The sequence below is a fragment of the Schistocerca piceifrons genome, chromosome 3 (genome assembly GCF_021461385.2).
Source record: "Schistocerca piceifrons isolate TAMUIC-IGC-003096 chromosome 3, iqSchPice1.1, whole genome shotgun sequence".
Lineage (NCBI taxonomy): Eukaryota > Metazoa > Arthropoda > Insecta > Orthoptera > Acrididae > Schistocerca > Schistocerca piceifrons.
The window spans coordinates 611573114-611597277 of NC_060140.1; positions in this window are offsets into that span (position 1 = coordinate 611573114).

The window sequence follows — 24164 nt, forward strand, 5'->3', positions numbered from 1 at the left end:
ATACAACCGTCTCAAAAATGACATCGACAGGAAGTGCAAAATGGCTAAGCAGGGATGGCTAGAGGACAAATGTAAGGATGTAGAGGCTTGTCTCACTAGGGGTAAGATAGATACTGCCTACAGGAAAATTAAAAAGACCTTTGGAGAAAAGAGAACCACTTGTATGAATATCAAGAGCTCAGATGGCAACCCAGTTTTAAGCAAAGAAGGGAAGGCAGAAAGGTGGAAGGAGTATATAGAGGGTTTATACAAGGGCGATGTACTTGAGAACAATATTATGGAAATGGAAGAGGATGTAGATGAAGACGAAATGGGAGATAAGATACTGCGTGAAGAGTTTGACATAGCACTGAACGACCTGAGTCGAAACAAGGCCCCGGGAGTAGACATCATTCCATTAGAACTACTGATGGCCTCGGGAGAGCCAGTCCTGACAAAACTCTACCATCTGGTGAGCACGATGTATGAGACTGGCGAAATACCCTCAGACTTCAAGAAGAATATAATAATTCCAATCCCAAAGAAAGCAGGTGTTGACAGATGTGAAAATTACCGAACTATCAGTTTAATAAGTCACAGCTGCAAAATACTAACGCGAATTCTTTACAGACGAATGGAAAAACTGGTAGAAGCCGACCTCGGGGAAGATCAGTTTGGATTCCGTAGAAATGTTGGAACACGTGAGGCAATACTGACCTTACGACTTATCTTAGAAGAAAGATTAAGAAAAGGCAAACCTACGTTTCTAGCATTTGTAGACTTAGAGAAAGCTTTTGACAATGTTAACTGGAATACTCTCTTTCAAATTGTGAAGGTGGCAGGGGTAAAATACAGGGAGCGAAAGGCTATTTACAATTTGTACAGAAACCAGATGGCAGTTATAAGAGTCGAGGGGCATGAAAGGGAAGCAGTGGTTGGGAAAGGAGTGAGACAGGGTTGTAGCCTCTCCCCGATGTTATTCAATCTGTCTATTGAGCAAGCAGTAAAGGAAAGAAAAGAAAAAATCGGAGTAGGTATTAAAATTCATGGAGAAGAAGTAAAAACTTTGAGGTTCGCCGATGACATTGTAATTCTGTCAGAGACAGCAAAGGACTTGGAGGAGCAGTTGAACGGAATGGACGGTGTCTTGAAAGGAGGATATAAGATGAACATCAACAAAAGCAAAACGAGGATAATGGAATGTAGTCAAATTAAGTCGGGTGATGCTGAGGGAATTAGATTAGGAAATGAGACACTTAAAGTAGTAAAGGAGTTCTGCTATTTAGGGAGTAAAATAACCGATGATGGTCGAAGTAGAGAGGATATAAAATGTAGACTGGCAATAGCAAGGAAATTTGTTAACATCGAGTATAGATTTAAGTGTCAGGAAGTCGTTTCTGAAAGTATTTGTATGGAGTGTAGCCATGTATGGAAGTGAAACATGGACGATAACTAGTTTGGACAAGAAGAGAATAGAAGCTTTCGAAATGTGGTGCTACAGAAGAATGCTGAAGATAAGGTGGGTAGATCACGTAACTAATGAGGAGGTATTGAATAGGATTGGGGAGAAGAGAAGTTTGTGGCACAACTTGACTAGAAGAAGGGATCAGTTGGTAGGACATGTTTTGAGGCATCAAGGGATCACAAATTTAGCATTGGAGGGCAGCGTGGAGGGTAAAAATCGTAGACGGAGACCAAGAGATGAATACACTAAGCAGATTCAGAAGGATGTAGGTTGCAGTAGGTACTGGGAGATGAAGAAGCTTGCACAGGATAGAGTAGCATGGAGAGCTGCATCAAACCAGTCTCAGGACTGAAGACCACAACAACAACAACTTCATGTGAATAAAGAGCTAGTTGTGTTTCACAAGAACGATGTTTTCTAAACCCTTGTTGACTGTGTGTCAATAGACCGTTTTCTTCGAGGTAATTTATTATGTTCGAACACAACATATGTTCCAGAATCCTGCTGCATATCGACTTAATGATATGGGCCTCTAATTAAGTGCATTACTCCTACTACCTTTCTTGAATATTGGTGTTACCTGTGCAACTTTCCAGTCTTTGGGTATGGATCTTTCGTCGAGCGATCGGTTGTAGGCCTATATGATTGTTAAGTATGGAGCTAATGCATCAGCATAATCTAAAAGGCCGGCCGGAGTGGCCGTGCGGTTCTAGGCGCTGCAGTCTGGAGCCGAGCGACCGCTACGGTCGCAGGTTCGAATCCTGCCTCGGGCATGGATGTGTGTGATGTCCTTAGGTTAGTTAGGTTTAATTATTTCTAAGTTCTAGGCGTCTGATGACCTCAGAAGTTAAGTCGCATAGTGCTCAGAGCCATTTGGACCATAATCTAAAAGGAATCTAATTGGTATACAGTATGGTCCAGAAGACTTGCTTTTATTATGTGATTTAGGTTGCTTCACTACTCCGAGGACATTTACCTCTACGTTACACTTGTTGGCAGCTCTTCTTCTCTCGAATTCTGGGATATTTACTTCGTCTTCTTTTGTGACGGCATTTCAGAAGGCTGTAACTCTACTTTTGCAGTACTGTCTTCGACAGTATCTCCATTGCTTCGCGCAGAGAAAGCATTGATTGATTCATTCTTCTAACATACTTCACATAGGACCAGAATCTCTTTCGATTTTCTGCCAGGTTTCGAGATAAAGTTTGGTTGTGGAAACTGTTATAAGCATTTTTTAAAAGACATCACAGTCGCCGTTGACTGTATGAAATATTTATTATTACAATTGCCATTTTCAAGTAACACGGCGAAAGTTACATTCTGTCAGAATATATGACTATCTGACTTGACTACATGTCGACCTCAAAATATAGCCTTTTGACTGCGAGAGTCCCACAAGATCCGATGAGTACGACACTTATTACCTCTTAAAATGTTGTTAAATGTGTGCTGTATTGTCAATGTTACGATCGTTCTAATAATCTATCACAAATAAAAGCTCAGGTGCACTCACAACATTTGAAGCTAAGTCTACTGTATTTTCGCGCCAACGGAGGACAAGCACTCACAGGAATTTATTATTTTTGTACTTTAACAGTGAAAATAACATTCAGTAGAACGATCTTAGACTTTACGTAAATGAAATAATTTTTGTGGCTCGTGTGTAATATTAATTTTTCTCAGAGTAATTTATCAGTGACTAAATAAAAATATTTACACCAATGTTATGGGAAGAGGTTGTGGTGTAATATATTAATTATTTGGTGCATCTTAATGTCACTTACTGAATTAGTGAAACAGCATTTCAGTATTTATTTGTAGTGATAAGGGATGACAAAATAATTCATTATAATCGGGCTCAGCTACACTTGAATGAGAATTACCCATGACTATTTCTTTCTTTCAAATAACACTGTTATTCTGGCTACTACATTTTCATACGCTTTACAATAACACGTACACGCCACCACAACAACTTTAAACAGAACAAAACTCATTACCCCGCACAAGCTGCAAGTTTGAAGTGTGGCGCACCTTGGCATGCCCTGATTTATGTATATAGGAAGCCCGCCCGGTTAGCCGTGCGGTCTAACGCACGGCTTTCCGGAGTGGGAAGGAGCGCCTGGTCCCCGGCACGAATCCGCCCGGCCAGTCTGTGGATGGTTTTTAGGCGGTTTTACATCTGCCTCAACGAATGCAGGCTGGTTCCCCTTATTCCGCCCCAGCTACACTATGTCGGCGATTGCTGCGCAAACAAGTTCTCCATGCAGGCGTACACCACCATTACTCTACCACGCAAACATAGGGGCTACAGTCCTCTGGCGTGAGACGTTCCCTGGGCGGATCCACCGGGGGTCGAAACGCACAATAACCCTGAAAGAGTGGTTCGGTGTGGAGGCGCGGAGGGGTGAAGTGGACTGCGGTAGTCGTCGTGGGGTTGTGGACGACTGCGGCTGCGGCGGGGACGGAGCCTTTCCGTCGTTTCTAGGCCCCCGGTTAACATACGATACTATACAATGTACATAGGAAAAAACAGTGGTCCTATCACATTTCCCTAGGGCATTCCTCATGAGACCCTTGTCGCTCTAAAGAAGCTAATATCCTTTTACAGTTGCAATGACTAATATCTGATTCCGTGAGCATTTTTGTATATTACGACATACGCATGGGACAAATTTGTCAGGGTGTTCGTTTCCCAGTAATATATCTTACTCATCTCCAGAAAAGAGTAGATCAACAAACAAATATGCTCTTGACATACAGGAGGAGACTTTCCGAATTACATTATTGTGCCTCGATTCACCTGGGGCTCTATCTCGGTCAGACAGCACTGACATTTGCCTGCTAATGCACTGCAGACGCGTGCAGAAGTTTGTGTGCCTTCGGTGCTGGTGTGTCCCGACGTGTTTCGTCATTTCTTGAACAGAAAGCCGAGTGAAGCCGCTTAGGTTGCCGTGGCCACTCTTGGCCTGGACTTCCCCGCTACGCGTCCTGACGTCATCCCTGGGGAGCCGCCGCAATCGGCTTTGCGCCTCTTGCGCTGCCGCACCTCCTGAGGGACGGCAGAGCACCCGCCCTACACACGGAGGCGCGATGCACTTTGCAGTCCTGCAGCCGGAGGCGGCCGACAACGCTCGCCCGTCTCCGGCAACTTAAGTAACAGCTCGCGGCGCCTTAAAACTTTGGCGATCCTACTTAATTGTTCTCTTCATAATACCTTCTGGCTAAAATTACTCCTGTGGTGAAACTGAAGCCACTGCACTGCATATTTTAATCAATTTATGAAAGAAGGTCTGCTAACGAGAAACTGAGTAACAATTAATAGTAAATAAATCTATAACAAATTATTAACAATTACGTTGTTATGTATGAGTTCAATTTATCCAGCAGTGTCTTGAACACAACCATTGACTATTACCGTATCTGTTGTCAATACAGTTATTTTCGAGAGAATAAGGTGAACAGATATTTTACAGTCGTCGAACATCTTCTACATCACCCTCTGCAATCTACCTAACGGTGTTTGGCGGATAATGCTTATGGTAACACTAATTGGTCCGCCCCCCCACCCAAAATGCGTGGAAGAACGATTGTCGGTGAGCCTATAATTTTGTGTGTGTGTGTGTGTGTGTGTGTATGTGTGTGTGTGTGTGTGTGTGTGTGTGTGTTTGTGTGTGGTGGAGGGGAGGTCATTTCGCGGGAGGTATGTGGGAGGAAGTAATATGTTTCGTATGTCTTCCCGGAGAGTACTCTCTTAAAATTTCGGTAGTAAATCTCTTCACGATGAACTGCGCTTCTCTTGTACCGTCTGCCACCAGAGTTTGTTGAGCATCTGTGTAATGCTCTCGTGCTGATCAAAGAATCCCGTCACGAAACGCGCTGCTGTTCGTTGAATCTCCTCTATCTCTTCCACCACTCCTGGTAAGGTCCTAGATTGATGAACAATATTAAGGAATTGGTCGAACAAGCGCCTTGTAAGCCGCCCTTTTGTTGATGAATTGGGTTTCTTTAAGATTCTTCCTATGAATCCCAGTCTGAGATCTGCTTTTCTTACCATTTATTTTATTTGATCATTTCACTTAAGATCGCTTGGGGTGGTTACTCCTAGATATTTTACGGTAGATATTGTTTCTAGCAATTTGTGATCAATAGCGTAGTTGTACAGTAGTGGATTTCTTTTCCTATATACGTGAAAAATGTTACATTTATTTACGTTAATGTTCAACTGCCAGAGGCTGCACCGTTAATGAACAATGCGCAGTTCATTCTGCAAATCGGTACTGCCTTCCGATATTGCTGCCTTCTTGTAAACAACACCGTCATCTGCGAACAGTCTTAAAGAGCTTCCAACGCTTTCTACTGGATCATTTATAAACATTGTAAACAGTAACTGTCGTCTCACACTTCTCGGGGTACTCCGGAAATTTCTTTTACATCTGTCGACTTTGTACCGCTAACAGCAACATGTTGAGTTCTATCTGCAAGGAAGTACTAAACCCAATCACAAATCTGGTCCGATACTAAGTAAACTTGTGTTTTTTGCGCTGAACGACATTATGGGATAGAGCCAAATGCCTTTCTGAAGTCAAGGAAACGGCAACAACCTAAGCGCCGTTGTCTACAACGCTATGTGGAACAGAGCGAGCTGTTTCGCGAGATCTCCGTTTGCGGAATCCATGTTGATTTTTACAGAGGAGATTTTCGGTCTCCAAAAACGTCACAATTCTTTAGCATTAAAAATGTTTTATAATGACTGTATGACATACCGATGTCAACGATACAGGCCTATAATTATGTGCATCTTTCCTATGACCATCCTTGAAGAAGAGAATGATCTCCCCTCTTTTCCAGTCGATACGGAACTTCCTTTCCTCCAGCGATCTACGGTAAACTGCTGCCAGGAAGGAAGCTAGTTCTTTCGCATGATCTTTGTAGAATCTTACAGGAACCTCATTTGGCCCTGGTGCTTTTCCACTACTAAGAGACTGTGGTTGCTTTTCTGTACCGCGATCGGTTATCTCAGTATCTACCATTTCGACATCCGTACGATAATTTGAATTGTAATTGCTAGCATTGAATTTCTATCTGAATGCAGCAATTTCCGCAACCTTGTAACCTCTTTCCAGTCACATTCCAGATAGAATGTGCATTTCATTATTTGATGGTTGACTGTCGAGGATTTTCCCAGAAGGACCGATGGCATGGTGAAGTCTAGTGGAATTGGGGTCGGCGGTGAAGCAAGCGTGGTCCGGGAACCGGACGACCTGGTTCCCGCGCGGCCCGCCACAGAGAGTGCAGCGGGGAAAACGCTTTTCCTTACTGGAAGAGGCGCAAGTGAGCGTGTCTTACACTGCACCACTGCCAGCGCGGTTCGCGATTTCACACGGGCCGAAAGTAAACTGCTCGAATATGTGGAGGTGTACTTTGCGAGTTTAGCTCCGAACGTCCGCAGCTCGGCTTTCTTTCAGTCCAAATAGAAAGTTGGAGTCAAAAGACTACTGTGAACTTTAAAAATACAGAATAACAATTTGGCCGCCAAAGAGATACAATAAAATGCAAGGAAAAATTGCAATCGTGGGTGAAACCTCAGATTTGAGTGATGCTATGCAGGGCGTCCCAGGAGGAATGGTCAGTATTCTAGGATATGACAAGTGAGCCGATCCGCTGTCGAAATTCTAACAAGGGGACCTTCCATACTGTAAATCAGGAATTTTGATGCTCTTCAAATATGTTGTGCAGGCACTTACCCTGAGTACCGGGCTATCCAGTTTTTTAGCGACCGGCCTTCGTTTTTGAGAAAATCGATTTTGAAGTTCATTGCGGATTTTGTATATCCGTAACGTTAGATTTTTCGAGCAAGTCAGCGTAGCGCAGGTAAAGGTTCACGGTTGTCGCACTGGAGGTACCGTGTTCGAATATTGCTTGTGTACTTTTTTTTTCAAAATCGACTAAATTTTTCAATTTTATTTCAAAGAATGTAAATAAGTTATACACAACTGCAACCAGTCACTTTTTTCAATAATAATGCTTTATTACATGAACCGGTTTTCGAACCTTTTCAGGTTCATCTTCAGATGGTTTCGGGAGAATCCGGGAAGTTACATCATTATTGGTAGTAGCATAATGCTGGGTGCTGGTTTGCGACAGTATAGGCGGCTTTTTTCGTATCTATCTGTCTCCATTTTGATGTCCAGAACACTTTCACACGAACTATATTAGTTTACACTTTGACAGCACTTTACCAGCATCCAGCATGCGCTTTACAACATTGTGGTTCTTCGTTGCATGAAGTCGACCAAGAAAACACCATGCCTATCCCAAAACACCGACGCCATGATTTTGCACTGGGACAGAGACTGTTTGGCCTTCACCTTTAGAGGCGAGTGTGTGTGTGACTCCATTCCATGCTCTGTTGCTTTGATTCGGGTGTGATATGCGAAACCCATGTTTCGCCTCCAGTTACGAAGCAGTCACCTCCTTCGCGATAACGAGTCAAGAACTTCATCGCAAACTCAAATCTTTGGTTTTTATTGTCTTCTGTTAGGAGTTCCGGGACCCAAGGGGAGCACAGTTTCCTAAACTTTAGGTGTTCATAAACAGTGTTGTAAAGCACTAATCTCGACACGTCAGGAAATTCGTTTGAGAGACCTGTTATTGTGAAGCACTTGTTCTCACGAATCCTTGCTTCATCTGAAGCCACCAAATCGTCCCTAATCAAAGAAGGCGACCGGAGCGGTCCTCATTATGGACGTTGTCATGGCCATCTTTGAATTCTCGTACCCACTAACGCACTTTGCTTTCTCTCACAATAGTTTCACCGTACACTTCACAAATCTGTCGATGAATTTCTGCAGCAGACAGGTTCCTTGCTGAAAAAAACCGTATCACTGAGCGAACCTCAGATGCGGCGGGCGAGTTGATAGTCTTCAACATTTTGAAAGCACAGAACAGAACCGTACAGGATAGCTACAGAGCTGAAACTGAGCACACTTGTTCCCGAGGCACGCCGCCACACGACGCACGCACTCGTTGTGGTATGCCCGCGAACTACTAGTGTCTACAACAAAACGGATCTTACTGAAAAAACACGCCTCGTAGATACGTGTTTCAAAGTTTTTCTGACCTTCAAAGTAAGAAAGACACGAACGCCACAGTGATCCTTTGTCTACATGTCGGTGCTTGTACACGCGGATGGAAGTCGCGCTGCGTTGCATATGTGATACAGCAAATCCCTCAAACGGAAACTGTTCAGTCACCTCTTATGGAAGCAAACTTCCTTGTTAGCCAAAAATTTCATTAGAATAGGAAATAATATCTCTGCTGAAGGCAGCTGATGTGTTCTCATGTTTGAATATACTGTACTCGAACGAACGTGTTTATCTTATGAAAAAAGTTCAAGTGAATGCACGAGAAGCTTTTAAAATAATGAGTAGAAGAATTAAAGCTAATTCCATACGAAACAGAAATTATATAAAGCAGAATGTAACTTTTCGTATTGTTCAGAATGTGGATACAAAGCTCATGAATAATACAAGGCATCCATAATTAAAGTTCCAGCTTACGAAACGCTGTAGAAAGAGATCCACTGCTCAGAATGGCAAATTTTAACAGCATATTATTTACGCAGTGGGAAACGTCATGAGAAAAAAAATTAGATTGAACGGAAATGAAATGGTTTGCATAAGCATGGACAGGGAAGTGGCAAGGGCTAATTACCCAGAAAATATACTGATGAGCAAAACATTATGACCATGTGCTTAATAATAGCTTCTTTGTCCATCTTCGAAACGGAATACACCATTGATTCTGTGTATCAGGGATCCGACAGTTTGTTTTTAGATTTGTGGAGGTATGTGGCATTAGATGTCGACGCACAGGTCACTTAATTCGCGTAAATGACGGGCCGCTGATCTGCGTACGTGGTGATGACACCAGACCAGACCCATATGGATTCCATACGATTTATATCAAGTGAATTTGGTCACCGAGACATCATTGTCAGTTCATTATAATGCTCCTCGAAACACTGTAGCACGGTTCTGGTTCCGAGACACGGATAATTATCCTGCTGAAAGATGACAACGCAGTCGGGGGAGACATGAAGCATCAAGGGATTCAGGTGGTTCGCAGCTCACATTGTGTCTCCGGGTACTACCACAGGTCCCACGCAAGTGCTGGAGAATGTCTGCCATAGTATAATGCGGCTCCCACCAGCCCGCGTCCCGGGCGCGCTGCACGTTTCGAACCGTCGTTCACCACGATGAAGACGGCTGTGAAGACGACCACCGACCCAGTGCAGCAAAAATGTGATTCACCCGAGGAACCGGTCCGTGTGGCCGGCCGGAGTGGCCGAGCGGTTCTAGGCGCTACAGTCTGGAACCGCGCAACCGCTACGGTCGCAGGTTCGAATCCTGCCTCGGGCATGGATGTGTGTGATGTCCTTAGGTTAGTTAGGTTTAAGTAGTTCTAAGTTCTAGGGGACTGATGACCACAGCAGTTAAGTCCCATAGTGCTCAGAGCCATTTTTGAACCGGTCCGTGTACATTGATCGATCGTCTAATCCCGATGGTCCCGTGCCCACTGCAGTCGTCACAGACGACGTCGTCGAGTCAACATGTAAACGCCTAGGGGTGGTCTGCTGAGGCGCTGTGCGTGCGCCAGCTTTGTGCTCTTTCGGCAGATATGCCACGATCACCATCTACCCTACTTTACAAAGCAGGCAAGCCTCCAAACCCCAAGTCCTGCGAAGAGTCGTGGACGTCCAACCATTTAGCACCAACTGTTAGTTTCAGTGTCCTAAGTGTTTCCGTAGATGCTCACTACAGAAGGACGTGAACATTTGACCAGCTTCAACGTTTTCGAGATTCTCGTTCACAGGCTCTGCGTAATAATAATCTGCCCTTTGGCCGAGTCGCTTGTGTCAACGGATTTCCCAATCTCCAGCCCATATATTCTGTAGGGTGATCGCCCGTCCGTGTCTGATCCGCATACATACTTTTGTATCCGCGTCACGTACCCACAACGGCACCAGGCGCTATCCAACGCTGCGGCGAGCTGTAGCCACAACGTTTTGAGTTATCAGTGTAAAATTTTTTTGTTAAACTGTAACACATTTATTTCTCCGAGTCATTATGATTCTTCGCTCCCTTTTTTTGAAAAAAAAGAGACATTTGTTGCAATTAGAAAACCCTTATATGAAATCAACTCTTCATCACCACTGTTAAATCACTATATCAACATACTGAGCTCAGATATTACTGTCTTTCTCTTAATTTGTAACTAAGGGGTGCAGCTAAAACTAGAGAAAGAACAAAGTTACTGTTTTAACGCAAATGGACTGTAGTGAATCTTTCAATATTCATTTGTTTTGTAGATAAAAAAACGCCTTCTCTTGCTGCACTGTGTTCTATTTTCCCAGCCGGCCGAAGTGGCCGTGCGGTTAAAGGCGCTGCAGTCTGGAACCGCAAGACCGCTACGGTCGCAGGTTCGAATCCTGCCTCGGGCATGGATGTTTGTGATGTCCTTAGGTTAGTTAGGTTTAACTAGTTCTAAGTTCTAGGGGACTAATGACCTCAGAAGTTGAGTCCCATAGTGCTCAGAGCCATTTGAACCATTTTCTATTTTCCCAGACGCATGTCGCCTTTATCCATTTTAAGGCATCATCAGTGGGATCTATAATGATACAATTATGATACACTTCCGTTTTGATATGTACTATTCGTAGATTATAGTACAGATGACTTCTCGCTTGTTATGTAAATAAGTGATTACTTACGATTCTTACTGCCGCGCGGAGTGGCCGCGTGGTTGGGCACCGTGTCACGGATTGCGTGGCCCCTCCCACCGAAGGTTCAAGTCCTCCCTCTGGCATAGGTTAGCATAAGTTAGTCTAAGTTAGTTTACGTCGTGTGTAAGTCTAGGGCCCGTAAGTCACACACACACACACACACACACACACACACACACAAACGATTATGACTGTTTTTAGTTGGCACCGGTGTCACGAGGAGGTCGCACTACCACTCTATTTACGAAATATGAGCAGGTCCTTGTGCTTTGAACTTTTTTCTTCCGACTTTTCATTTTGTTTGCACTTGTTGTGTTTTCTGTCACTAATATGGAAATACCCTCCTGGCAATTGAAATAAGAACACCGTGAATTCATTGTCCCAGGAAGGGGAAACTTTATTGACCACATTCCTGGGGTCAGATACATCACATGATCACACTGACAGAACCACAGGCACATAGGCACAGGCAACAGCGGATGCACAATGTCGGCACTAGTACAGTGTATATCCACCTTTCGCAGCAATGCAGGCTGCTATTCTCCCATGGAGACGATCGTAGAGATGCTGGATGTAGTCCTGTGGAACGGCTTGCCATCCCATTTCCACCTGGCGCCTCAGTTGGACCAGCGTTCGTGCTGAACGTGCAGACCGCGTGAGACGACGCTTCATCCAGTCCCAAACATGCTCAATGGGGGACAGATCCGGAGATCTTGCTTGCCAGGGTAGTTGACTTACACCTTCTAGAGCACGTTGGGTGGCACGGGATACATGCGGACGTGCATTGTCCTGTTGGAACAGCAAGTTCCCTTGCCGGTCTAGGAATGGTAGAACGATGGGTTCGATGACGGTTTGGATGTACCGTGCACTACTCAGTGTCCCCTCGACGATCACCAGTGGTGTACGGCCAGTGTAGGAGATCGCTCCCCACACCATGATGCCGGGTGTTGGCCCTGTGTGCCTCGGTCGTATGCAGTCCTGATTGTGGCGCTCACCTGCACGGCGCCAAACACGCATACGACCATCATTGGCACCAAGGCAGAAGCGACTCTCATCGCTGAAGACGACACGTCTCCATTCGTCCCTCCATTCACGCCTGTCGCGACACCACTGGAGGCGGGCTGCACGATGTTGGGGCGTGAGCGGAAGACGGCCTAACGGTGTGCGGGACCGTAGCCCAGCTTCATGGAGACGGTTGCGAATGGTCCTCGCCGATACCCCAGGAGCAACAGTGTCCCTAATTTGCTGGGAAGTGGCGGTGCGGTCCCCTACGGCACTGCGTAGGATCCTACAGTCTTGGCGTGCATCCGTGCGTCGCTGCGGTCCGGTCCCAGGTCGACGGGCACGTGCACCTTCCGCCGACCACTGGCGACAACATCGATGTACTGTGGAGACCTCACGCCCCACGTGTTGAGCAATTCGGCGGTACGTCCACCCGGCCTCCCGCATGCCCACTGTACGCCCTCGCTCAAAGTCCGTCAACTGCACATACGGTTCACGTCCACGCTGTCGCGGCATGCTACCAGTGTTAAAGACTGCGATGGAGCTCCGTATGCCACGGCAAACTGGCTGACACTGACGGCGGCGGTGCACAAATGCTGCGCAGCTAGCGCCATTCGACGGCCAACACCGCGGTTCCTGGTGTGTCCGCTGTGCCGTGCGTGTGATCATTGCTTGTACAGCCCTCTCGCAGTGTCCGGAGCAAGTATGGTGGGTCTGACACACCGGTGTCAATGTGTTCTTTTTTCCATTTCCAGGAGTGTAAAACTGATACGGACATCACTACTTTGAGTTCGGTGTATCTCATCCTGTTTGGTTTGTTTAAATACTCGTACATGTTGCCAACCTAATGAAGTACATGCTGAAAACTACCTTCTATTCTTCTTTTCATTTCTGTAATGTTTATGTTTGTGTGTGTGTGTGTGTGTGTGTGTGTGTGTGTGTGTGTGTGTGTGTATACATGCATGGATTTTTTTTTCCATTTCATTTGAGTTTTTGTTTAAGTGTTTCGTGGAGAGCTTCATGGGAAAATGAGTGGAAAGGGGATTGGAAAATATTATTATTATTATTACTATTATTATTATAGTCATCTGTTGTAGTGTTACTCTGTTATTTTATCTGTTAGTGTAAGTGATGATTTGTTTGGTACACGTACTTGATCATTCAACATTTTTTTTTCTCGTTGGTTTTCTGTATGTGGTATTTTCTTGCAAGGGTGGGAGGTGTTTCTGTTGTTGATACTAATTATTTTCGTGTCTTCTCTAGTGGTTGGTTTGTGATTCTGTTCTCTTAGGTGTTCTGCAAATTGGAGTTTGTCCAATACTTCTAGACTCTCATGTCTTCTTTGTATCTGAAATAAATTCTTCTGTTTGTTTGTCCTATGTGTCGGCCATCACAAGCGTTACACTGTAATTGATGTTCACCTGTTTTCTGGTAAAACGTTTCTTGTCAGTTTTGGTGTGTATTTTGGATAGAATTTTCAGTTGTGCATGCCACGTTTATTCCATGTTTTTTTGAGAGAATTTGATACTTATGTGTGAGTGTGTTTGTATGCCATTGAGTGCCATCTTGTGTTTTATGTTTTCCTGATTATTTTGTATAGTTATGGTACTGAGTGATTGTGATAGGTTCTGTTGTGATTTTGTAAATTTTACTTTTAATTTTGTTGTTCAGTTTCGCGACAATGTAACTACTTTACTGATTGTTTTGGGCTATATGCATTATTACGTTCAGTTCTTTTTGGTAATTTTCTTTGTTGAATGGGACAATGTTGAGTCTATGACGCATGTGTCAAAGTGCTACTTTCTTTTGTGAGTGTGAGTGTTTCGAGGATTGGGGGATGATAATGTCAGTTGCTATGGATTTTACGATAAATTTCAACCATATCTTTATTGTTTTGCTTTTTATATCCAGAAAATTAATTTGGTTTCTCTGTTCTCTTTCAATTGTGAATTTTATGTTTTTATGTACCTTGTTCATGTCAGCACCTAATTTTTCAATTTTTGTTTGTGGTTCATCTATCAAGTAGAGGATGTCATACTGGTTATTATATTATGCATTTCTTTATTTACTAGTTCTCTGGCTAATACAATATTGAAACTGCTGTTTTCTCTCCTACCTTCCCTTATCAGTACACTTTCTGGTTCTTATCTATTTCTAAATCGACAATGTATTTTAATCCTTTTTCCAAGAGTTGTCTTTCTTTACTGTTTATTTGTATGTCTGTAAGGCTTACTAATCTTTCGCAGAATTTGTATGTGTGTTTCTGTTAATGGTGTGTAGAGCTACTGTGTTGTAACTGAAGTGCTTTGAGTTGACTAATCTTTCTTCTATGAACTGTTTCTACTCTTTATACAGCAGTTTTTGTCTGACTTGCGACCTCTTCGACCAGATGGGAGAACACTGCCATATTATTAATGGTGTTTGCAGGTTGCAAATGCATCTTCTATAACTCGTAAAGTAGCTCTTGATTTGTAGAGTATAGGGATTTGATTTCGAATTTTAACCACATTTTCTAATCTTCATGCAATACTGCTTTGAACACTGCCTGAAGTATTCTTTATTTTTACATTGATATATTCAGGTACGAGGTCATTACGTTAGCTTATGGTGTTGAATTCTGTGTGTTGTAAGATTTTATGAACGTTCAGGTGAAGTCTTCTGAATTTACGGCATAGACCACATGGAAATACGTGGAATGGCGTAAATAACGATTTGTTTGCATGACCATCCTCTGCAGCAAGCGTAGAAATATTTCGTTTGTAAATAAAAATTTCGAATTTTAACCACTGTTTTATGATCGACAAAAATATAATATACGAAAACAAAACAAAAGTTCATCATAACTGCAATTATATATCCCGCTGATAATGCCGTAAAGGGGGAAAATGCGAAACGTGTCTGAGAAAACAAAACACAGTGCAGCAAGAAAAGGCGTTTTTATTTCAAAATTTCCTGTACAACTTACATTAAAAGGTAGCTGAAGCAGAACGCGAATTTAGAAGCTGACTGCTGGAGGTGTTGCTATAGAACAGTCAGAGTTAACTAATTACTTGCCAGATTTCAAATGTACACACTGTTTCACTGGAGAAGCAAACTAGTAAGGAGGAAATAAATGTTAAAGCACGGCGAGGAGCATTATAAGAACACTCGGGTCTGAACACGGTCGCAAGATTTTCCCAGAGGCAGATGGTCACCAGTTTCATTTTTGGTGGCAGAGTCCAGCATATAATCGTCCAAAGCACCCTCCTGGCAGCGACCATGGATGAACAGTCACGTAAGGTTCAGCGCACTCAGGGGTGACTTGGACCAGACCTTCCATTTAATCCTCCAAACAATAATTCCATGCATCAATTGCCGGCCCGGTGTCCTAAACGGCAAGCAGCCTACTCCCATTGTGCAGCCGCGATCGGCAGAAGGTATGCACTTGCTGCCGCGCCCCCCGGGTTCACGCGGCGACCGGGAAAAACATACATATAGCAATAATACCTGATCGAAGCCAGAATCAGATCCAACCGCGCCACAGCTCAATCTCCTCCCCCCCCCCCCTCCCCCCTCTAATCTAGTACCTGGGGCTCGGGTTAGTTTTACCGAGCCTCTAGGGCATTCGCGATTTGGCTAAAGTGGAAAATCACAATTTTACTGGTGCCTGTGCTCTGTATTTGAAAGTGGCTGCGCGCAGAAATTCATTTTATAAGATCGTTTAAAATGGGGCAACAATTTTTTTTGATATTATATTGCAGGGAGCTCTTGCTGCTTGCATTGAGGCTAAAAAAGTGAATTAGTTTTGTGATATTGTGGGATACTGTTAGGCGAACAGGAACATGCTTACAGGGCAGATGCCTACGCTTCTCAAGCATACAAGTCAAAGATATTATTGATACTCGAACCGGAGTTAAAACGCGATAGAATGCGCATGTGTGTGAGATAAGTTTAAATTTTTGAAGCACAGAATTACATTTCATATCCGGGAGAGCTACTACATAAAGAAAACGTAATCGTACTGTAATAAACCAGTAATGATAAACTGTCAGAAGCGCGTCATAAATGAGTGACTACAATCTGACCAAGTAGGGTCAATTTATTGAATTTAAAGTGAAATGCAATAACGGTATCTCACAAAAGTGTTCGCATGTTAAAGCCTGTTCATTGTTAACAGAATGTTTGGAAGGAACAGAATAATAGAGCAGCGTCAGAGAAAAGATAGGGCAAGCGTCGTTGGCTCACGGTCAGGACCTTAGTTATAGGTGCATGTACTTTGAGAGTAAGTCCGTCCTCCGTAACTAGCTACTTACTGATGTCCGATGCCTAATTTTTCTAGTCAGGCCGACTACATCAAGTATTAATCACCTATATTCAACGAACAGCAACAAAATAGTAGGGAGGCTTACACAATCGAGGAGATAAACTGGATATGTTTCATCATTGACTTTCAGCACGGCAGCAATGAGTGAAAAGCTGATTATCCGGAATGTTCTAGCGCAAATTAAACTAAATGAATAAATAAATACGACACAACAGGGGTGCTAATTACGCGACGTTTTGTATATACGCATGGGAAAATGTGTGGTAGAGAACCACTGTGTTGGAAAGAGAGCGGTCCTCTCACCACAGTGAATGAATGACGTGGCGGTAGGATAGGCGTTGTCCTGGTGGTAGGTATAACAGTAGAGCGCAGTCATATGAAACAACGAAGGAAATTAGTTCCTGCGACCATGCCAGCTATGTGAATGTTTTCAGACTTGCGTGGTTTCACTGAACGTGAGGCAACCAAATGAACCAGTCTCTGACCGTTAGGGCAGTTACGTGAATGTTTTTACCCAGTCTCCGGGTTTCAGCGATTTTATCCACATATTTTTTCAGCCTTTTCGGTTATTTGCAGGTTCGGCAAAACAACTTCCTTATTTGAAACATGAGCTACATAGCGACCGTTAATCATCGTTGTATGCACGTAACGCGTTCGAAAGGGCGAGATCTGACTTTTTCAATTTTGTTAATAAACATTAGTTTAGTAGCGATCATGCAGTGAACGATACAAGAGCGCGCGTTCGCCGTGACTACTTACTTTTCCAATGGACATTCAGCCATCACAAACCGGCTTGCATTCAGGGAACAGTTTAATATCACCCTTGCAGGTCGTGTTGTTGATCGAAAATCGATTATTATGTGGGTGAACACGTTTATGGATGCTGTTAGTGTGCAGAAAAAGAAGCGATACATTCAAGTCCACCAGAAAACGCGAAGAAAGTAAGACTGGTGATTTTCAACTATCCCAAGCGATATGTACACCGACATGAAGCCGCTCTTTCAATTTTTGATCGCACAACGACATGATTTCTTTCATGAAGACTTGAAATTTATCCATACAAACGGCAGTGGGGCATGCACTTAATCCATGCGATTTAGTTTCAAGAAATAAAAATGTATGTGAAGCCTTTATGGAAAAGCTGCCTGAAGACAGCTTTGTTTTCTCCAGCGACGAGCATGTTTTCATTTGTGTGCATGCGTAAATAAACAAAACATGCGATAATGGAGTGGCACGAACCCCAGAGGACTTCATGAGCAGCCACTGCACAAAGAACATGTCTTTAAGGGGCACCTTCAGTGGCCAGTAGGCTTGCCAGATTCAGCCTCCTGCGACTTTTTCTTATGGGGGTACCTTAAAACCTTGGTGTATACCAACCTTCCAAGGACACTGCGTTAGCTAAGGAACAATTTTTGTGCTGCTACTGTCAAAATCTGATGAAGGAAAACTTTAAATGTACCTTTATGTAAGGAAAAGAGAATAAAGTTGATATCTCGAATACTTTCGGTTGCATCATTTGTTTTGTCCGCCCCCGGTAGCTGAGTGGTCAGCGCGACAAAATGTCAGTCCTTAAGGCCCAGGTTCGATTCCCTGCTGGGTCGGAGATTTTATCGGCTCAGGGACTGGGTGTAGTGTACTCCTAATCATCATAATTTCATCCCTATCGACGAGTAAGTCCCCGAAGTGGCGTCAAATCGAAAGACTTGCAGCCGGCGAACGGTCTACCCGACGGGAGGCCCTATTAACACGACAATTTGTTTTAATTAGAAAGTTCCTGCGCTGTATCTGTACATGAATCATGACGAAGATTGCCAACCTTTTTAGAGACAAGTAACAAATATCTTCAACATTTAGCGGCCCTGTCAGCAACTGTATAAATATTAATTTTAATTCTCAACAGCCTCAGTTGCTACATTTACCTAGAAATTACCTAGGTTTCAGTCGGGATAACCGAACCGTCTTCAGAATAACAGTAACTACCGTTTGTCCATAGTGGACATCATCAGGCTAAAACCACAAATCCATAAATTATCGTCAGACTGTAAAAACTTATCTGAAACTGCCTCGGCCCCAATTCGCGGCAGCCACGAGTAGTTTTAGCTTGACAATGTCCACTATGGACAAACGGTAGTTACTGTTATTCTGAAGAAGGTAAATTCTAGGTAAACGGTGCAACTGAGGCTGTTGATTATTAAAATTAAAATTAACATGCCTTATTTCAACTAGAGGTGAATAAAAGACATTTTATTTACTTAAGTTTTCGTACTTCTACCATTAAATGTTGATTTTTGGTTGGTCTCAAATAGTTAACAACGAATGCTAGATTATGGATTTATGTTTGAATAAATAAACATTTACTTCTTTATTTAAATTTTTGAAGCTTCTTCTCTCTTGCCACTGGTGTGCACCCATCACTGGTTACATTATTTCGGTAAATGCTGAGGTGACGTGCACAGAAAGCAGATAAGATTCATTTTTTTGAATTGTTTGGTGATTTAATGCTTTCGAAGCATATACTGTCACTTTTCAGAGGTAAGTTTCTTTCGAGAAATATTTACCATAATTTAATTTCCCTTGAATTCCTTTAGCCGCCAGGTTAGCCGAGAGCGCTTATGCGCTGCTTGCTGGACTCGGGTAGGCGCGCCAGCCACTGATCGAAAACGCCCGGCGGATTACCGACGTCGGCCGGTGTGGCAGCCAGCCTGGATGTGGTTTTTAGGCTGTTTTCCACATCCCGCTGTGTGAATACCGGACTGGTCCCCACGTTCCGTCTCAGTTAAACGACTCGCAGACATCTGAACACATTCCCACTATTCCATGGATTACACTAGATGCAGACAGCTAGGGTCCACTAATTCTGTCCTGGAGGATACAGGGTAGTGGCAGGAAGGGCATCCGGCTACCCCTTAAAATTACCCTTGCCAAATCTGTTCTAACCATGCCGACCCTGCGAAACCGCAGGACAAGGCACTAGCAAAAGAAAGAAAGAAAGAATTTCCGTTGAATTTCTTTAATTTATATGTAAGGTGGGACAAATTTTTCTTCGAGGGCGTTGCTGCAGCGTACACGCAACATAGATTGACTCCCATCCAGGTATATAAGCACTGTCACGTGGGTACACGATTAGTGTGGCATTCCCGTCTTTCTGAAATATTTGCGGTAAATGGTTAAAATGGCTCTAAGCACTATGGGACTTAAGATCTGAGGTCATCAGTCCCCTAGAATTACATAAACCTTACTAACCTAAGGACATCACACACATCCAAGCCCGAGGCAGGATTCGAACCTGCGACAGTAGCAGCCACGTGGTTCCGGTCTGAAGCACCTAGAACCGCTCGGCCACAGCGACTGACTGCTTGCGGTAAATGTGGAAATGTGAATTATGGCAAAGTTATTACCAAACAGTACCAAGTGTTGATGCTCTTTTCTAAAGTGCAGAAGGACAAACACTGGTAAAGATCCATCGGATAGTGAAGAATGTATACGCGGCAGCATATCTGTCGAAGCCACTGTCGTGGATTGGTACGAGATGAGACGTGCTGGTACTTTATGAAAATGCAAGTTCCCATATCGTGAATGTCATAACGCAGAATTTAATGCCAACTCAACTGGGACACACTCGACCAGCCACCCTATAGTCCTGATCTCTCCTCCTGCGATTATCACTAGCTCGGTCCCTAGAAAAAGGCTTTGGAGGGTCGACGATATCTATCGGAAAAGGATATGCAGCAGAGAGATGTGGGGTTTTTAACGCAGTAGGTCGCGGAATTTTAGCAAATGGTTATCTTCAAACATGTACGTAGGTGGGATGATTGTGTCAATGTTCACGGTGATTTTGCCTCATTGACATACCGATTGTGGTCCGTATGGCCTTCGAAAGGAAAGTTTTTGATCGTCCTTTATAGTTTCAAAATATGAAACATCCTTGCAGGTACTGTATTTACATGGGAGCTTTCTTAAAGATCACTTTTTATCGGATCGTGTGACTTCTTCCATTCTCAGGAAATTGAGCGTTTCCACTTCTGATCGAGACACGAAGTTCGTTTCTAAGAAACCGCGTTGTCATATATAACTGAATTAAAACTTACTCATTGGCACTCAACGAAAAGCAAATTTCAGGACGGCAATAACAGAGACGAAGTTCAATAACAGAGTACAATGGACAATAATGGCAGAAATTTCGAATGTTTCCGGTCGTAACTGAATCCGCCGGACTGCGTTAACTGTTTTCGTCAGGTTGCTGCCACACACTGATTATACCAGGGCAGGCTGAAGGGCGGAGGAGAGGCACCGCAGCCGTAATGTTTCTGTACAGGACGTGTCACACTTTGTAGTGGCCGCTTGAGGTGTCAAGTTGAGTGCAAAGTTTGTATACCCTAAGTATCATAGTTGCTAGCTAAAAGTGACACCAATGAAAATGTTCGAGGACTAAAGGGAGAGGCTGGGGACGGGAGGGGGGTGTTGGGGGCGGAGGTAACAAGAGGCACTTAGTGATAAGTTGCTTGTGCAGAAAACCATTCTCGAACCAGCTCTGGGTTCCACTGAAATTAATATCTCCAACAGTCAAAACCCTACATCGACTATTAAAGATTGTTTTCCTTTGTTTGTTACTAAAGACTGGTTTCATTAAAAAAGAGTTGTTCATGTACAGGGCTTCTTATTTTGTCAATCGTGTACCGTGAAAACCGATGCATGTGTAGTCGCCTTCTTTTGGTTCGACTGTTGTACTCAAAAATGGGTCGGTGCCGCGGGTAGTCGTCGACTGTATGTTCTGAATCACCGCCAAACAGCGATATTGAAATGATTGTCACAGATGCCATCGACATGCCACTAGGCGCGAAAGTGGTCCGGAATATAGGAAGAGGCTGCCCCAAGCGCGGACGTTGGCTCGCAGTGCCTGCGATCCGCCTTGCCCTGTGAAATGGGCTGTCTTGTGACAGACAGGCAGTTCGAGGTTTGTATGCCATCGACAGTCTAACTACAGAATTGTTCAAATGGCTCTGAGCACTATGGGACTTAACATCGGAGGTCATCAGTCTCCTAGAACTAAGAACTACTTAAACCTAGCTAACCTAAGGACATCTATGCCCAATGCAGGATTCGCACCTGCGACCGTAGCGGTCGCGCTGTTCCTGACTGAGGCGCCTAGAACCGCTCGGCAACTACGATTCTAACGACAGATATTCCGCTTTTGCTCTTGGAATTATTGTGGTTCCCTCGGTAGGTTATTCTCTAGGTCTAGACACTTCCCCTTTCTTCTTGAAAAAGTATTTTGAGCAGTTTGATGCTTTCCTCCAACTTTCCCTATCTCGTACTAATCTCTGTAGCTCTACAGTATTCTCAGTAATCGGTTTCGCAAATTGTAGTCTGCGTCTGCCACTCTATTTTCACTTCCCCTCCTCCTTGCAGCATCTTATTTTACTTCAAAGTGCCGTAGCAGAGGACACACTGATGTGTCTCATTTTGTACTAAGGGTCTGTCACAAACCTTTCTTCATCTATTCTTTTTACTACTTCCCAGTGCCGTATTTCATCTGTACACTTAGTTTTCAATATTTTAAATTTTGTTTCATGTGCTTCCAGTTTATTATTCCTTGAGTTTTTGAGCGTCCACATTTTATTTCTGTTAAGCCCCTTTCATGGGGCGTGAAAACGCACGTGGGCAAGGAGCTGGAACTCCGCGTTCCACTACACGGACGGAGCGTGAAGTAAGTAATCTGGCATGTCAGATGTTTGGCTCGTAAGAGGCATGTGGCCAACGAGAAGCGACATCGATTTACGTCACAAATAGAACATAAGAGCCGCCATATTGTACGGCGTTAAACATCATATTTGATGGCGTTTCTGTCTCGTAGAGTAGGTTGTATGAATACAAGCAGATTGAAAGCATCAGTAAATTGTAGATCCCTTGAAAACGCGTCATTTTAGCTACGGTTGGTTATAATAAAATATCAGTAAACCATGTATCAGTAGCTAAAAGCTTCATGCAATTTACGTTTTTGATGTTATAAGTTGTATGCTATCAAAGTATTCGGTTTCAGTGCTACGGCAGAATGATAATATATCCAAAGCGCGTTCTTTTCGATCAATTTCCGTGTTAAATATGAGATAATGACGTTTGTAGGTACAGACTTTGGATGGTGTTTATTATGTACTGAGACTTTGTTACTACATCGAAGCTGTAGCGCTGTTGGTAGCATCATGAGTTTTCGAGTTGCGAAAGGAAAGGTAACAGATTCATGTTCACCTATACCCAATTTCTTTATTCTTTTTTTCTTAAGCTATTGTTTTCTAAGAGTACTGAAGGACTGTCTCAAAAGTCATTGCTGCAGTTCTTGAAAAATGCCAGTGACTGAGTTGTTTTCCCTGTGTTCAGAAATCTTAACGTAACTGCCTGTCTACGTCTGAAAGCAAAACACAAATTACACACTGGAAGTTTTTGCTGTTATGAAATTTTCTGTAGAATATACGTATACACCGTGCTCAGAAATGTTAACGTGACTGCCTGTCTGCAAAAATTAGACATTGGATGTTTTTGCTATTATGAAATGTTGTGCAAAATATATAGATATTTTAAGAGGTTCATGACTAAGAAATTTATTGCTGGCGCACTCGAGCACATGTAATTTCGATGGCTTGCTCACGCGCTGCCTGCTATATGTAAGCTATAAGAGAATCTCAGACCAGAGAGCTGAGTTGGCTGCACTAAGAGCAGTGTTAGTAGGAGTAAGTTGTAGCTAGCAGTCTGGTGTATGGAGTTGGCGGGACCGGTCATGGGGAGCGATGGCGGTGCCTGAGCGATGTAGTATCAGATGAAAAAGAGCCGCGCGCATATTTAATTTATTATAACCAAATTTGTGTTATTATTATATCAAGTCCCATGTAAATCTTTAAAAAATCTTTTAATAACAATCCCTATTATAAAATTAACTTTTTGACAATCATTCATCTGAATTTAAAGAATTTACTAATTTCTCCAATCCATGGTCATCGCGATTATCGTAAAGAAAAATCAGTTGTTTCTTTCTACACATGACAGATCTAGTGGCAATCATTGCACAGGACTGTGCCAGAAAATTTTCTTATAGCAGCAGATATATACGCGTTATACGGCGACTTCATTGAGGTAATATTTTTCAGTTTATTGAGAATGAATTTTCAGGGCCATGACGCAGCATTGCTGACGTGCAAAATTTACCAATTTAAATTCACAGTTATTGAAAGGTTATTAGTGAGCCACAGTTTTATTGAGAGGTTAGTCACGTTATTATTGCGAGGATACGGAGTAATAAACTGTTGGGAGGTTACACTGAATGTGAATGTTAATATTTTTCCCTTTGGGAGGTTACATTGAATGTGAATGATATACATATTATTTTTTCTTGTTGCGGGGTTACAGTGACTGTGAATGCTACATACATATTTTTTTGTGGGGAGGTTACACTTGGCGACAGTCAGCCAGGATCGTATTTTTTTGTGAATTTCTGAGAAGTAGTCAGTTATATATCTGCTCTTATTTACCTAATGTTAAATGCAGTTTGCATCTGGCGCAACGCATTTACTAATTTGTCACTCCTCCTTTCACAGATCATCGGCAGGTTATTGCAGGTTATTGTTGTTATTGTATTT